The following is a 16059-nucleotide window of genomic DNA, read 5'->3' on the forward strand; positions in this document are numbered from 1 at the left end:
AAACTTATTCATTTTTCTCCTATATTTCGCAGGTGATTCAAGACATGAGGCCCAATGCAAGGAGATGTTAGCACCTTCATCTGGACCCCCTCACACCACCTGTACATTTCTTATTTTTTCACATTTTAGGTCTCAGGGTAGGCAGCTAAACCTTCCATTTATGGTCTCGATAATACCCTCCATAATTTGAGATGGCATCTCATTTTTCCCTTCAGTTTTCCTCTCTGCACTGGTCTTTCCGTCAGGCTCACCATCCATTAAGTCTGCCGCATCGTAACTCACCACCACAAGCAGAAATCTCACTGCCCTGCTTTCCCCCTTTACTCTTCATCTCACTCCTGGTGATCTACCCCAGGCTATTGTATTACATTTACCTTGACAATACACTACTCCCTCATTCAACTCCTCAGTTCAAAAGGATCCCAGGCTTCCTCACTCAAATCCACACTCCTGAGGCTCACAGAGGGCCCTTCCAAGACTTTATTAGGTTGGTCCACACTCTTCTCATATTGTACCCTGTGATTTTGCTAAACTGAATTATTTGGTGTTGCTTTAGTGCAGCTCCATAATTTTAACATGAATTTCATCTACCTGGAATGCCACCCACAACCAGCTGGCATGCTGAAATGTGTCCGTTCTCCGAATGCCAGTTTAAATGCTACCTCCTCCAGATATCTTCCCCAGTTACCTCAAACTCAAACCAATTCTCTGAAATCTATCGTCACTATTTAAATCTATCTTATTATAGCTACTGGTGTATATTTTTGTCATCTCTTCTACTACATTGCATGCTGTTGAAGTGAGGAACTCTTAAACATTTTGTAAAAACATTGTCTTTACATTACAAGTTATCAATAGATATTTTCTAAATAAGTTAGGCAGAAATGATAATAAAATTTGTTTAAATGAATATAAATTTTTATACTGAACAGATTTCTACAGTTTTAAATCCTGAAAAATAATTTAGTCACTATATTATACCTTATTACAAAACCCTCTCCTGAATGTCTTATACAAGTTTTTACTTCATGATATGTACATACTAACTCAGACAAGTAAGGAACAAAGTTCTCTGACCTGTTCTGTGTCCCTGAGAGTCTTTCTTTATACCCGCAAGTCTCCTCCCACGTGGGTAGGAACTGAGCCTCTCTTCTCCCCAGACCATCTCTTTTCTTACAAAGACATCCCTAACTAAGACATCCAGATGGAATCTCACTCTCCCCAGTCCCCAGCACCTGCCCTCTCACTCACCCTGTCCAACATCCCTTCTCAGAAGGTAAGTGTCGCACATCCTGACAGCTCAAAGCAGCAGCTAGAGCTTCTGGGTGCCACTGATGATGGGGCAAAGATGGGGGTGAACCCAAGGCTGGCAATAAGCCCTAAGCTGGAGAACACATGCCAGTGGACCCTGTCCCTGGGGATCAAAATTGCCTAGTAGTAGTCTAACCTCTCCAACCGAACAGTCCCCAGTCCCACAGCTTCAACTTGAGAACAGGGGCTGCTGGGCACACTGGCTTCTCAGTTCAAGAGGCCATGGAACTAGTGTCATAGTAGCTCCAGACAGCAACACCAATCCACACTGTACTACTCAACAAATCTGTGCTGTAATGGGTAGGAAACAAGGGAGAAAATGAAAATTAAATTAAAAATAATTTATTTAAAAATAATTTTAAAATACTTAAATTGAAATTAATCTCTGGTATTTTTGTTCTCACCCCAAACCTCTACTGTTACTACTCTCTTCTTGATAGCTCTCTTGTATCATCTTTCCATTATCCTTATGTCTCTTGTTTCTTGAGCCCAAAGACAAACCTACAGATAGGTCTACACACAGATAACATGCATCTTTAATCCCTATAGCTCTACAGAAGTCGCCTATGTGCCTCTGCTCTGGACTTCTGTACTTCCCAGCCATGACATTCTTTCTGGGATGCATTCCTTCCACCACTCTCTGTCTCTCCAGGCATCTTCTACTCTGCCCACCCCCCAGTTTTGATGATCAGGCATCTTCCACCCTTTTTCATACATTGACATGTACAGATGGCCCAGGGGCTCCCCTTACAAAAGAATCCACAAGAGGGCAAAGCCCTCTTGACCATTGTATCAAGGACTTATCCTGTTTACTTTAACACATGCTGGAAAAGAGAAAGGCTGAGCAGAGAGGTCTGTTCAGGTCTTGCATGTCCACAGAATGTGGATTCCAAGACTACATCTTTATTACGGACAACACTGGCTCATCAGACCTTGGCTTCCTGCTCAACATTCCCATGTGGATTTCCTCCTGCCACAGCACATACAGGATGCCTCAAATTAAACTCATCACAGGTTCCTTCTGTAACATTTCTTTCTTTAATGGTATGACTCATTCCAGAACTCCAAGATGGAACCCTCAAGTGCTCTTTTCTGATCCACTTTTTCCCTTAACCCTTATTATGCTCTATGTCACCAATTCCTATTGCTCCTCCCACTGAAATGCACTTTTCTATTGAAGTCCATTATTACTGTCCCAACCTAGGTCTTCATCACCACAGTTTGCACTTACTCATCTTTTTTACTTGAATATTTATATCCAAATCCACTCAGAAAATCAGTTTAATCTTTCTATAACCCCTTAAAAAAACAAAACAGCTTATGCTTCTCATTTTCTTGCACATGAACACCCAGAAATCCACAACTGATTTCTCAAAATCTGTCCCTCTCTAGTACTGGCCTGACTTCACATACCAAGATTTTTAAAGACATTACAGTAGGGCTACTTGCCTCCTACTTCTCTACAAAACAACCAAAACATATTAACCACCTTCTTGTGCCAGTCCCAGTGATCAGGACTAGAGGAAAGGCAGAATCCAAAACAGACATGATCCCTGTCCTCATGCATCCTACAATCTATCTCAGGATGTTCTCCCATCTCTTCTCTGCCAACAGTGCTCTGCCACTTAATATGTAATTATATGCCTTCGTGTTGCTGACTTACTCATATATTCAACCAAGGATGACTTAGGGTTAGGGCACAGTGCTGAGCAGGTGGAAACTTCAAGCTCTGGAAGATGGAGATGAAGTTATCAATGTATCCTAGCATGTGGTTCAGTGACTGTAGGTGGGTAGGTAGACCATAACCCTTTTTAAATGAATGACTTCCATGATAAGAGGTTATAAAATTGGGCAATCAGAATTTAGAGCAGAGAGAAATCAGAATGTTGAGCACTTTTCAGAAGGTTGTGCTCTGGAGGGTGTATGGGCTGCATACAGACTGACGTGTGGGAGGAGGACATTCCAAGCAGTGCTGGAATGTGAGGCAAGGAAGAGAAGGCCAGCTGCCGGCCCCAGGATCTGCTCCCCTCTGTTTCCACAGTAATGGGGTATAAGCAGCCCAGCTAGCCCTTGGACCATGATAATCCATGTTCCTAAGTTCTCACTGATAAAATGTGTGCAGAAATAATGTATCAATGTCCATATCATCTGCTGTAATGGAGTAGGATAGGTTATGTTGTGGAATAAATAGCATGTTTATTTCTTGCTCACAAAAATCTGCTTCAGGGCCAAGGACTTCTTTGCATTCACTCCGGATTCCTGCAGGTTTCTTTCTTGCTGCTCCTCCACATCAATGTGCGTTTTGTGGCCATCGTGCCAAGGGAAGCAAGGGCCACAGAGTCAAGTGCCAGCAATGAAAACTTCAGCACACAAGTGGCTCATGCCACCTTGGATTCTACTGCTTTGGTCAGAGCTGGTCACATGGCTGTGCCTATTAAGAGTGAAGAAGTGTGACCTTCTGGGTTCCCATAAATAGAAAAGACCTACATATTGATAACTATTATGTCTATTACATTTACATGAAATGAAATTGCATATCATAGACTTGATATCTACACTCTGAAGGCCAAAACACATACATGACATTGACCAAGCCCCTGTGTTTTAAAGTTTCTATCAGTAGCTTAGCCATATTTCAACTAATAGAAGAACAATTAAGGGACAACTAGGGCTTGTGTAAGGGAGTAGTATTGTGGCATTAAAACAGACAAAAAGAGTGTCAAGACACATTTGTTTGCTATTATCCCAATAATAGGCTTTGAGCTAGTAGGAACTAAAACACAGAAACCATTTTTATTCTGGTCTCTTCAAAATCTAGTATATTTCTATATCCAAAGGCTGTTCTTTTGTAGATGCTTCATGGCTGATTGATAAGAAGAAACAAAAATATGAGAAATCAAAATTTTATATCCAACTATACCAAAGATACAAGACTCTCTGAAGTACAGCACACAGCTCCAAACTGAGAAGGGATTTTCCATCTAGACCCAGAAAAAAGACTAGGTCAGTCTTCTAACAGGATAGGAGGTGACAGTTAGGTGAAAATGCCCTTTGACCCATTCCTCCTTTACATGCACAATGTGAAATGGCTTTACCCTTTTGAACACCACTAGAGAAAAAGAGCATGACTTACACAGGAGACACCTTTGTTCATTTGCTCTTTAAGTTTTATTATATTATTATTTCCTCTGCACCTTGCTTAAGTTGGAACAATAAGGAGTGATTAAGGTTCTTGATAACCTGGGCCACATGTGTTCTTTGGTTTTTTCATTATAAGTGATTTTCTCCTCCTCTCTGTTTCCAGGATGATGAGAGAAGGCATTTATTTTGACAATAAGGTCATAATACACAGTAATTTTTCATACTCCATTTGACCGTGGAAAAAGTCCACCTCTTGATCCATTTGAAATATTATAAGTACTATGCTATGGCAATAATAAAGCAGAATACAATTCTATTCTTAGTAATAATGAACTGAAATATGCATCAACCAGAAGAGGGTTAATATTCTGATCCAATAGAATTAAAGGCATGTAGAGGAAAAGGGTGGAGCAAAGGAAAGGACAGATGGGCCAGGTAACCAGCTTCTGATCAAAAGAAGCGACACTACATTAAAGTGACTTAGCCAAGCTTGTAGAGGCTAGATGTAAACTAAAGACTTCCATGGTTTAGAGAAATTTTAGGAAATAGGGAGACAAAATTACTCCTTTTATACCTGGTCCCACGAAACACCTGAGGTTCCATGTTGAACCTGAGAAGTAAATTTAGAAGCTTGTTCAATTCATTCAGATTCACACCATCTGCTGCTGAAGATGTAACCCAGACTGGAAAAATGAAAAATGTCCTCTATCAGGTACAGAAATATGTAACTGGTTTGGATCATATGTCATTTGTGACTCAAGTAATCATGGACGTGAAATGAAAAACAGTTATGTTGTACATTTTCTGCTTATCTTCCTGTGAGATACATTAGAAAAAATATAGATAGAAATAGATCTATCATAGGGTGTCCACAGAGTTGAATGCGTTATAATTTTAAGTATTTTATGTATAATATCTAATTGTTCTCTTTATTCTCTAGAGTACCTCTGTGAGAGGGTGAGGTTAAATATCTGTATGTAATAGAATAAAATGGAACAAGAGTGTCAGACTCCAATGAATCCTGTCCCTTCCTAGCTTTTCCTGTTGAAACAGATACTGTGTTGTCCACACAAAACCACTTATTTCAATGTAAAGAGAATAATTTGGTCATTATATAAATGTTGAGGTGTGATAGGAAGGTTGGTATCTTTGCTTTCTCTGTGTTTTCATCTAACTTCTCCTTCCTCCTTGAAACTGTCAAATGTCTTTGCACTTCATATCGGTCGTTACTACCTTTCTTGTAGCAGGCATCTTATAACCTCCTGGTCCCTTCCCTTTATTTACAGAAGATTTCAGTATGTGAATCTCTGTCATCTTTTCTATTCCTTTGTCATTTTTATTGGTGACTTCAATATCCTTGTGAAAAACTCATGCCTCATGTGGCTTCAGAGTTCCTTGTCCTTCCTCACCTTCAGTGTCCTTTCCCTACTTGACATGTTGCCCACTCTCACAAGCATCCCCTTGACCTGCTAATCACCGATAACTGAAATCCTTCTTCAGTTTTCTATATCCAGGTCTTTAACATCACTGCCTACCATTCTCTCTCTTTCCCATCCCAGCTGTGCTTAGACTAGAGCAAGTTCTCTAAAACATCATTGTTTACCCTTGTGCACTCATAATCTCTCTCATTTTGTTCTTTATTCCTTATTCAGCTGCGATTTCATATTATATGATTAGATCTATGTATTTTCAAAGTTTAACTCCCTTGCCCCTATTTTCTTCCATTTTGCTTCTGCCTCCAAAATAAAATAAAGCAAACTCAGCTCTGGTTGTCCCACTATCTTTCATCTCACATTGGCAGCTGAACAAGTCTGGAGAAAAAAAAAGCATGTACTTCTGCTGACTGATTCCAGTTTAAACTCACGACTGCGAATCCTTCCTGGCACTCAGTACTGCTTGGTTATCTTTACACTTTGATATATGCTCATTTTTCACTGTCCAAAGTGAGACTATGTCACAAATTTCATATCTCCTCAAACTGCCAGGCTCCATTACAGGATGCAAATCACCATCCAGGCACCTGTTTTCTCATGGGTTCCATTATATGATGAGACAAGCATGCCTGCTTCTACCAAAGCCAGGACTTGGGTGCATGCCCTCCAGCCCATGCATCTCCTCTTCCACGACTCTCTGCATGACATACTCCTTTTCATCAATTTCTCCCTCTGAAATGAACTGTTCACACCAGCATAAACACGTGCTCTGATTTCTTCCTCTAGCTCCTTCAGTATTTCTCAGTATTTGAAAAAACTTTTCAAAAGTACTGACTGAGGTTGCTATTTTCATTTCCTCTCCATCCCTTTCTTTCCTCAGATCATTCCAATTGGCTTTTACCCCCATTCCTCTGAAACTGTACTACATTAGGCAGCACATTTAATGTCACATTTAATGGTCACTTGATAGTCCTTATCTTCCTAGACCTCTCATAAGCATTTGGCAGAGGTGACCACTCCTCTTTATAGAAACACTTTCCTCTCTTGATTTCCCTCCTTCATCACTGGCCACTTCGTCCTGCTCATCCTTTTCTGCTCAGTCTCCAATTTATTCCTGGAATTTTAAGTCCTCAGCTGGGAATGCCCCTTCCCTTAACTGTTTCAGGACAATTTCCCACATGTCATTCAAATCTTATGTATATAGCATTCCCTAGCAAGGGTATTTTCTGACAACTCAATCTTAGTCTCCCAGAAACACTGTCTTGTATCACCTTGTTTACCTTTACTGCAACTCTTAACATACTTTTATTTATTTATTTATTACCTGCCTACACTGCTGGGATATAAATTCCATGAGAGGAGGGAACTTGTCCTTCTTGTACTAGGTTGTAGGCAATTAAAAATGTTTCTTGCATGAATGAGAAAATCAACAGTTTGAATAGTGACAACTATTATTTTTTTACTAACAACTGTACCTTTTTTGCATGCCATATGGGTGAAATTTCTCCAACCATGCACCAAATAAGATCTTCTTTTAAATTTAAACTCAAAGAGGGTCAAGAATTCAATTAAGTTTTAGAAACCACTGCATTTGCTTCAACCTCTGCCTTCAAATACTAACTTGGGAACTGTAATCCTAATCCTTTATAAGGTCAAGACCCACTTTTAAAAAATGAAAGCTCTTTCAAAGGCAGTGACAGTAGCTAGTTTTAAAAGGATGGGATGGGGGCAGGCACAATTCTAATTAAATCACAGATAAATATGCCACAAGAATGATTTTGTCTACCTCAGACTGAAACTTAAATGTTAAGATTTAAAGTTAAATATATTAAGATTTATTTAAATACAGTTCTAAATTATTTTCTATGACATTTTTTAGCACAAAGAGAATTATTATATATTTGTTTTTTCATAAATTATGCTAATGTTTCCTTTTATTTGTAACCTTGATTAATCCTTTTTTAAAATTCTAGACACTGAGGTGGAAAATAAGTTCTGGAAATGGGAATCTATAAAACTTGGGTAGATTTTTAGTTCTTGTTTTTCAACAAAAGAATAAGTCAACTAAGTCTGTCAATCATTAGTTATACACATCACAAAATTTAGAGCAATTTTTCACAATAACCTAAAAATTCATATGCCTTGTAAAAATCAGATCCTCTAAAGGATTTGCTTAATAAATCAACACTGGGTGCTGCCAGGTATCTCTCTTAATGTGTGAAATAAATGTATATTTCCCAATTCCTCCTCATTTTCACGCCAAAAAATTGCTGAGAGATTATTCATAACTTAAATAGGACAGATGATATTCTACCCTAAAGAACAAAAACTGGGCTTTCCTGGTAAATATTATGATGACTCATGCTCGTTTCATAAAAAGACAAATCCCACGATAAATGAAAAACACATTTTTAAGGAATTTTTTCTCATATAACTTCAGTTGTGCAAAGTATTATTAACCAGTATTACTTGTCCAGGGATGTTAATCCACATATAGGTTATTACTCCAGTTAGAAAATAAAATCCTTTCAAACAAGATACTAAAGAATCTACAATTGCAAGTTTGCTGTCTAAAATTTGTCATTTTTGTAAAAGGAATAAAACATTTGTTGGGGACAAGCAATTGAAACAAAAATGTGGAAACAGACTATTTAGAAAATCTTATCACTAATCTTTGATTTTTAAGACTATTATTTGAATTTTTAATTTAGTGGACATAATATACATGTTTTCTAACTCAGAAGTAACCATCAAATGGTGATAAAATGTGATATTGAGTGTAAGTAAATAGGCATGATTTTTATTTTAAAAAAAATGTTCCCTGTAGTAAAAATTTTATTATGTATTACTAAAGACCGTGAGAAATTATATAAAATTGACCTCTTAAGCATTCATTTTCCTTCTTTAATACTACTTGACCAAAAAGTTTTTCTATTCCTCAGAATGTCTTGTTTTTGACATTATTGGTCAATGTTTATTTTTCTAGTTTTACACAGCTTATAAAAAACAAATGAAACACTACATTTATTTGAGTTATTCTTGGATGTTGAGTTACTATACTTTTATACCTAGGCTAAATATTGTCTGATGTATTAGATGTAGACCTTATTCTCTCCCTTTATAGTCATATCTATCATTTGATTTTTTTCAAATCATTAGACCTCTATTTCATTCTTTCTGTCATGGCCTTAAATATCTAGTGAGATCCCTTGATTTCTCATCTGAATGCTAATAAACTACTCCTTTGAAGCTGCTTCAACTACAGTTGCACAGCCAGGAGGTCATAATAAGGGTGATGGAGGTAATAGCAGTGAGTGTTTCCGCTGGACACAAGTACAACGTCCTCAGGCATATTCTCCACTATAATGGTTAATGAACTAAAATATCCAAGAAACAAAGTCTTTTTTAGCTCAGGAGTCTCAAAGTATTTGGTAAATTTGACTTTTATATTTTTGAATATGTTAATAGAAAAAGATGCAGAGAAGAGGTTATGATTAAACATGCCATATACTCCTTTTAATTTAAATTACTGATAGAACTTGAACCAAGATCCAAGGGAGCACTGAGGATATGTAAAGGAGAGGAGCTACAGCAACTTACACATTTACAAAGTCTGGTTCCCCTGAAGAGAAATGTCTGCAGGAAGAATATCAAAGAGGAAGAATATCAGAATGAGTATTTCCTATCGCCCTTGAAGATACTGATAAAAGAGAGGTTGGCAACAATACTCCTGTACTTGGGAGATTTACAGGCTTTAGAAGAGCCACTGGGGTGCCAGGTAATTCTGATGATGGTGTATGTGGATAAAGTGAAGTTTCCTTCCTGTGGCTAGGACTCTCACCTGGCCCTGGTTGGCTAGCTCACTACACATGTATGGGCAATACATCATTATTGACTCTATATAAAGAGCCCTGCCCAGTGCTCTAGGCAACATGGTGGCAGGGCTACAAGGCTACAGGAGAGCAGAGACGAGACTGGAGTGGTGGCAGCGCCAAGGACAGAGACTGAGATGGCTGTGGGGGTGGAGAGGCCCAGAGTCAGAGACCGGCTTGCTCCATTCAGACTCACTCTGAGTGGACGGGATTTTAGGGATGGATCTGCCACCATGGGAATAAAGTTGGGTATCAACCCTTTCACCACAAGAATGCTCTTTTGTCATTTTTTCAGTCTCATTGAATCCATAGTGAACTTCAGGGCTGAAACCCATTGGTAAGTGTGGATAAAGTGAAGGTTCCTGTGGCCGGGATTCTCACCTGGCCCTGGTTGGCTAGCTCAGTACACACATGGGGGCAATATATTGCTATTGACTCTATATAAAGAGCTCCTCCCAGTGCTCTGAGCAACATGGGGGCATGGCTACAAGGCTACAGGTTAGCAGAGATGAGACTGGAGTGGTGGCAGTGCAGAGGACAGAGACTGAGATGGCTGTGGGGGTGGAGAGGTCCAGAGGCAGAGACCAGCTTGCTACATGCAGACTCACTCTGAGTGGATGGGATTCTAGTGATTGACCTGCCACCATGGGAATAAAGCTGGGTATAAACCCTTTCACCCCAATAACATTACCTTGTCATTCTTTGGTCTCACTGAATCCACAGTGGACTTGTCTGGGGCTGAAACCCATTGGCAAGACAGCAATACAGATGTAATGGTCTACTGGTTGTGATGATTCTAGAAATTCTCACTTTGGAGAAGATACTGCCATAGGAAAAGGACTAAATCTCAGAGGAATTGAGGCAGTCACCAGTTTTATTCTTATGCATCCATCCTTGGTTTTCAAATGAAATAAGAGGCACAGCTGCAGGTGAGAAAGCTCTCATTTACAAGAAATACTTGGCTGGCCCCAACTTTAAAGTGTCCACAGCTGTTTAAAATTGTGCTTTGCATATTTACCTCTGTTTTGCATGCTACTCCTACTCAGGGATTCAATGAGTTAGCTTACAAAAAAGAATTTCTAAGAAAATAAGTTGTCTAGTTTTATAATATTGGTTTTCAAAACTTGGAAAGGATGAATTTTTTTTCTGAGTTTCTTGTCTTCCCTTAATTGGTATTCAGTTGAATAATTCAGTGGATTCTGTTTAATCGGTATCCTGATAAATGACATGACCTCTTAATTGGGAAGAGCTCCAGATAAAAAGATCTAGTTAAATGCTTTCAATTACTTTACACTACTGCTGTAGCAGAACAAGTTACTAGTTTAAATAGAGGGGAAAAAAATCCCAACTTGTTGGTAATGTCCTAAAACCAGTTTATAGTAATTTACAGCACTGAATTAGTGTTGCTCATTTATACTTTGGCCTTTTCAAACTCTAGGAGTTTGTCCTATTCTAATGGGCATTAGAATTGTGGGATCTGATACTTATTTTAATATTTCTTAGGTATTCAATTCCTAATAATCAGAACATGTTTACTTTAACTTCATAAGTGAAAACAAAACTGCTTCTGGTTTTGTCTGGAACTATTGATATCTCTGTGATGATAGCTATGTGAGTGAAAAGGATTATTAAGTGTGTAAAAATTGCTGAAAGGACTTATGTGTCACTTTGCTAACATGGGAAATAAATTATTTTTATTCTCATTTTTAAGAGGTGTGGAGGTACCAGAGGATGAACAACCTGTACATAGCGACATAGCCAGTGATTTTCAAAGCCAGGATCCTAAACCGTGCATTCTGATTCCTGAACCCAACTACTTCATCATTGTGTTATTGCAGCTCCTTCTTTAAATGAAGAGGGATATGTGGTATGGCCTTAGATGTTCTAAGTGGAGTTCTTGACACAGGCATGTTTGACTTAGAGGTGAAACTGGTGTTTTTTGTAGGGAATCTGATTGTCTCTGCGGGAAATGTTATAGCTTCTTTAGTATTTACCAAACATTTATTTCATTTTTTTTCCTTAGGTACACACCATGAATAGAGTGGTACATTTTGATATTTTGTTTCTGGTCATTGTGATATGTAAAACTTAAGGCAATACACAAACTTTTCCCATTTCTATGCAGTTGATGGAATGGAATCTGTGTGTCATTTCAAAGGATTTTGATAGGATAGAAGGGGCATAGTCTTGGAGTTAATAGGTCTGATTTTTGATCCTGGTCCTTTGAACAACCAGCCTTCACATGCTGGACAAGTTCTTTTTCTCTCTCTTCCTTCTCCTCCCCTATTCCCCATCTCTCCATTCCTCACTCTCCCCCTCTTTCATTTCTTGCTTCTATGATAAAGATTTCTAGTTTATAGGACTCTTGGGAAAAACCAAATGAGATAGTATGTAAAGCACCTAGCAAAATGTGTCACTTGCAAAGTAGGTATTGAATAAATGTCACTTCTCTTTCCTTCCCTCCCTGCCTCGATGCTCTATTTTAAACTCTGGTTATGGACAGTTTTATAGAATTTCTATGAAATCTGAGGGGAACCAAAACTGTCAGTCTGATTCACGGTAGTTGGTTATCTTCACAATAGTATTCCAGGCCCCCTAAATGTGGCACAAATATATTTGTAAGCCACAGTAACATAGAAGGAAACTTATTTGGGTATTATTTACTAATCATTGGGACCTATCTCTGGCTATGGTAGGCTATCCTATTTCTATTACTTCAGACTGTATTTACAGCAAACTTTTCCCCAGTTGCTGGTGATAAAATGTAGCTTCAGAGCCTAGACCAGCCAAACCTTTGTATTTCACTTCATATGTGTTCCTAATCTAAATGCTTTCTTCAATATGCTTAACTGTATGCTTTGTATAATGTTAAATGCCTTTGTCACCTTATTTTTAAGGTTATATTCACACAATATCATTAATTTTATGAGAATGTAATAAATTGTTACTAATCTGGATTGTTGTCTAAGTAGAATGTGATTCACAGAGTGATTCATTTTCTTGAGATCATATAGAATCTGTTAGTAATATTTATGAGATATTTTGAATTTCTTAAATAAGTACTTCCCACTAGTATTTTTATCATAGAAAAAAACTGCATAAGTATATATTTTGCTCAGCTTTCAGGTGTGCTTATATCTAAAGAAAGAAGCAAATTTTGGTATATTTAAAATACCTAATGATATAATACTATCTACTTAATTATATGATTAGATCAAGTAGAAGCATTTAAAAACCTGAATCACTTCAATGCTCTACTTCCTCTTCAGACATATTAATAATGATCAGTAATAATAATAGAACCTGTCATACACACACACACACACACACACATATGTAGTTAGTTAGTTCCTGTATCTGTGCTAGGCAGTTGTAGATAGTTCTTACTTAGTTTTATTTTTGCCACATATAACATACTGTTTACTATCTACTTTCAGTAGTTGTATCTCACTTTTCTTCTTGGGCTCCACCCCACTGTCCTTCCCACTTTAGGTGGGGTTGACAATCTCAACTCCAAGTGTAGAATGTACCACACAGGCCCAGCCGACCATTCTTCAAGCCTTACTAGTGGGTTCGGTGGTAGAGACTGTCAGGCTCTGGAATTTAATTTTACTCTACTACAAGCTACTAAGTTAGTCTGCTACTATTTCATAGATGCTGGCAGAAGACACAAGATTTCAGGATCAGAGACAAAAGACTGTAACTAATGGTGCTGCTGGTAAGCAATAGGATTTGCATTCATTCCTGCTGAGGGACACTGATCTTGGGAAACCACCACTTCACAGCAAGCAGCAATCAAGACTTCTCTTTGTCCTTGAAAGAGTTACCACCTAATAGCTCAAGATTGCTTGTTGCGAACACAACCTTGAGAAATAATCCAGGAAAAGAGCCGTCAGGGCCTCATGTTCTTGCCCCACGCAGCAAGATGTATGGAGGGTGAGAGATACACGGTGGTGGGGAGATGCCTCCTAATAGGTGAATGATTTCAGACAGTACAATTAGAGAATTATTTTTATTCTTTCCTCTGAAATTTGAACCTGGAAAATTGTGTTTCAGTTTCTGCAGCTCTCTTGTAATTACAAAGGAATACCCAATCTGAGAATGAAGCCAACATTGCAAAAGTTAGAGATTAGAAAAGGAGACTGAGAAAATGGTTGTACTGTTATGGATCAAGTATACTGAGAAGCCAGGTCCTCAAGAATGTTCAGTAATATAAGCTAACTAGGTTTTCGTTCATTCACAGCTAAAAGAGTTCTGACTTATTTGACATTTAACATGCATTATTTCATCACAACAGCCCTATAAAGGAGGTGTTATCATCCTGATCTTATAGATGAGCAAAACATACATCATGGAGATTAATGTGCCCTGTACCACACAATGAATAAAACAGAGCTATGTCTGCTAATGGCAAACCCATGCTCTTAACAATTAACCATTGGTCATTGTTCTCAAACTTTAGTGTATTTTAGAAATATCAGAACTCATCCCAGACCTAATAAATCAAACTCTCTATAGTGGAGCATAGAGCATATGCATATTATAAGTTCTTGGAAGATTCTGATGGAAGGTTCATAGAGCACTTGTTAAAAGATATTTACCTTAGAAATAGATGTGACTTAAGGATACTGACTGATGTTCTGGTACTATGTCCTTATTAACAACCCTTGCTTCTGGAAATAACACTTGAAGCCTTGTCAGTGACATAAACTACACATTAAAGAAATGCTTTTTTGAGATAATTTCTATTGGGAGAAACTGGAAAAGTCAGAAAACAAAGGGTTGGGGGTGCAGGGAGAAGGGCAGGAAATGGAAAATTAAGAGAGAAAGAGGGGGAAAAAACAGAGTCTTTAAGTTCTATTTCACCAATTATTACCTAAGAAGTTTCTTTTGGTTTAATTAAGTGTGTGTGTGTGTGTGTGTGTGTGTGTGTGTGTTTATACAGAGATTATATGGAGAGAAACTTGAGAGTTTTCTTGAAAAAGACATAGACAGCTGCTTGATTTGCCAGTTACAATGGCTCATTGGACACGAAGGAGAATGCTTAATTTAATTATTAGCTTTGAATAGACATTTTGCCACTGCTAATGATTTTAGCTGGATTACTGAATTGTTCAAGGGTTATAGAGACAGAAAGAACACAGTGAGAACTATTCATCAATATTTGAACCATTTCCAAAATAGTCATATGTCACGTGTGTTATTATAAAATGTTTTTCTGTTTGCTTACCATGTCTTAGATTCTCTCTCTCTCTCTTTAAATGAAATATATTGTCTTTTGATACAGGTATTATGATGATGAAGGTCAGAACTATTTCTATAGATGCTATTCTATACTGTCTCTGTAATGTGTCCTCATCCAAGTGGGCTTTCTGATACATATCAAGTCTTTCTTAAATTTTTTAAGCTGGGAGTACTTGAGATCTTCATCTGTAACTGGTCTGAACATTTAGGCACTGAGAAGAGCCTAGAGTTGAACTCCATTGCAAAAATAATCTGTTAGCTGATAGCACTGCCCACTTCTCATTTTCTTTTATGCTTTTTGTCCACTCAGAATTGAAGACTTGACTCAATCTAGCTTAAAGGGATATTATTTTTAGATTTTTAAGCTCATTATTATTCCAAAGAATTTTGGGAGCATGCCCACAGTCTCAGTTTTAAATGAGTGCAGTATTTTCAGCTTTTGGCTAATAAGATTGAGTCTAATGTATGTTTTGACAAAAATTAAGCTTATTACCAAAGTAAACATTTTACCAAAACACTTTTATTCAAAGTTATATCTTCTTCTTAGATGGTACTCCTCTCTTATCCAACAGTTTGACAAGCAGTATTATGATATTTTAGTTTGAACTGGTTACTTCTGTTCATAGGCCTCCTCAACTTTGTCATCATTACAGAAACACCTTTCTTTTCTTTACAGCTTAAGTCAGAAGCTGGACCATATCTGATCATCCCTAATACAGTTCATTCATGAATGTGCTCACTATAATACCCTGTGTCCAGATTTTAAAAGAATAACGAATGATCACTTACAATATTATCTCGGTACCTGCCTTCCTCCAGGGAAACCATGTTGAACTTATCTGCCTTCTTTTACAGCCAACAAACTGAAATGTGTTGAATGAAAAGCAAGATTTCCATTTGAGTATGTGTAAGAGGGTCTCAGTAGCTCAAAGGTATGGTGCAACAAGATAGCAGCATAGACTTGCAATACTTAATTTTTTAAGTGCACACCACTATTAACAATTGCATGAACATCTATCAATCACTTCAACTGAGTACCTGACCTTTCTGATGTGGCA

General features: G+C 37.8%; 1 long non-coding RNA gene across 2 annotated transcripts in view; it reads left to right on the forward strand.

The window, feature by feature from the left end:
• LOC118973740 (uncharacterized) overlaps window positions 1-12695 on the forward strand; it is a 29421-nt gene extending 16726 nt beyond the window's left edge. For both annotated transcript variants that reach the window (XR_005063270.2, XR_012120538.1), the window contains 2 exons: window positions 33-10686; window positions 11469-12695. This is a non-coding gene — a long non-coding RNA (uncharacterized lncRNA). The remainder of the gene's footprint in view (window positions 1-32; window positions 10687-11468) is intronic.
• The last annotated feature ends 3364 nt before the right edge of the window (window positions 12696-16059 follow it).

The sequence above is a fragment of the Manis javanica genome, chromosome 8 (assembly GCF_040802235.1).
Source record: "Manis javanica isolate MJ-LG chromosome 8, MJ_LKY, whole genome shotgun sequence".
NCBI classification, from domain to species: domain Eukaryota; kingdom Metazoa; phylum Chordata; class Mammalia; order Pholidota; family Manidae; genus Manis; species Manis javanica.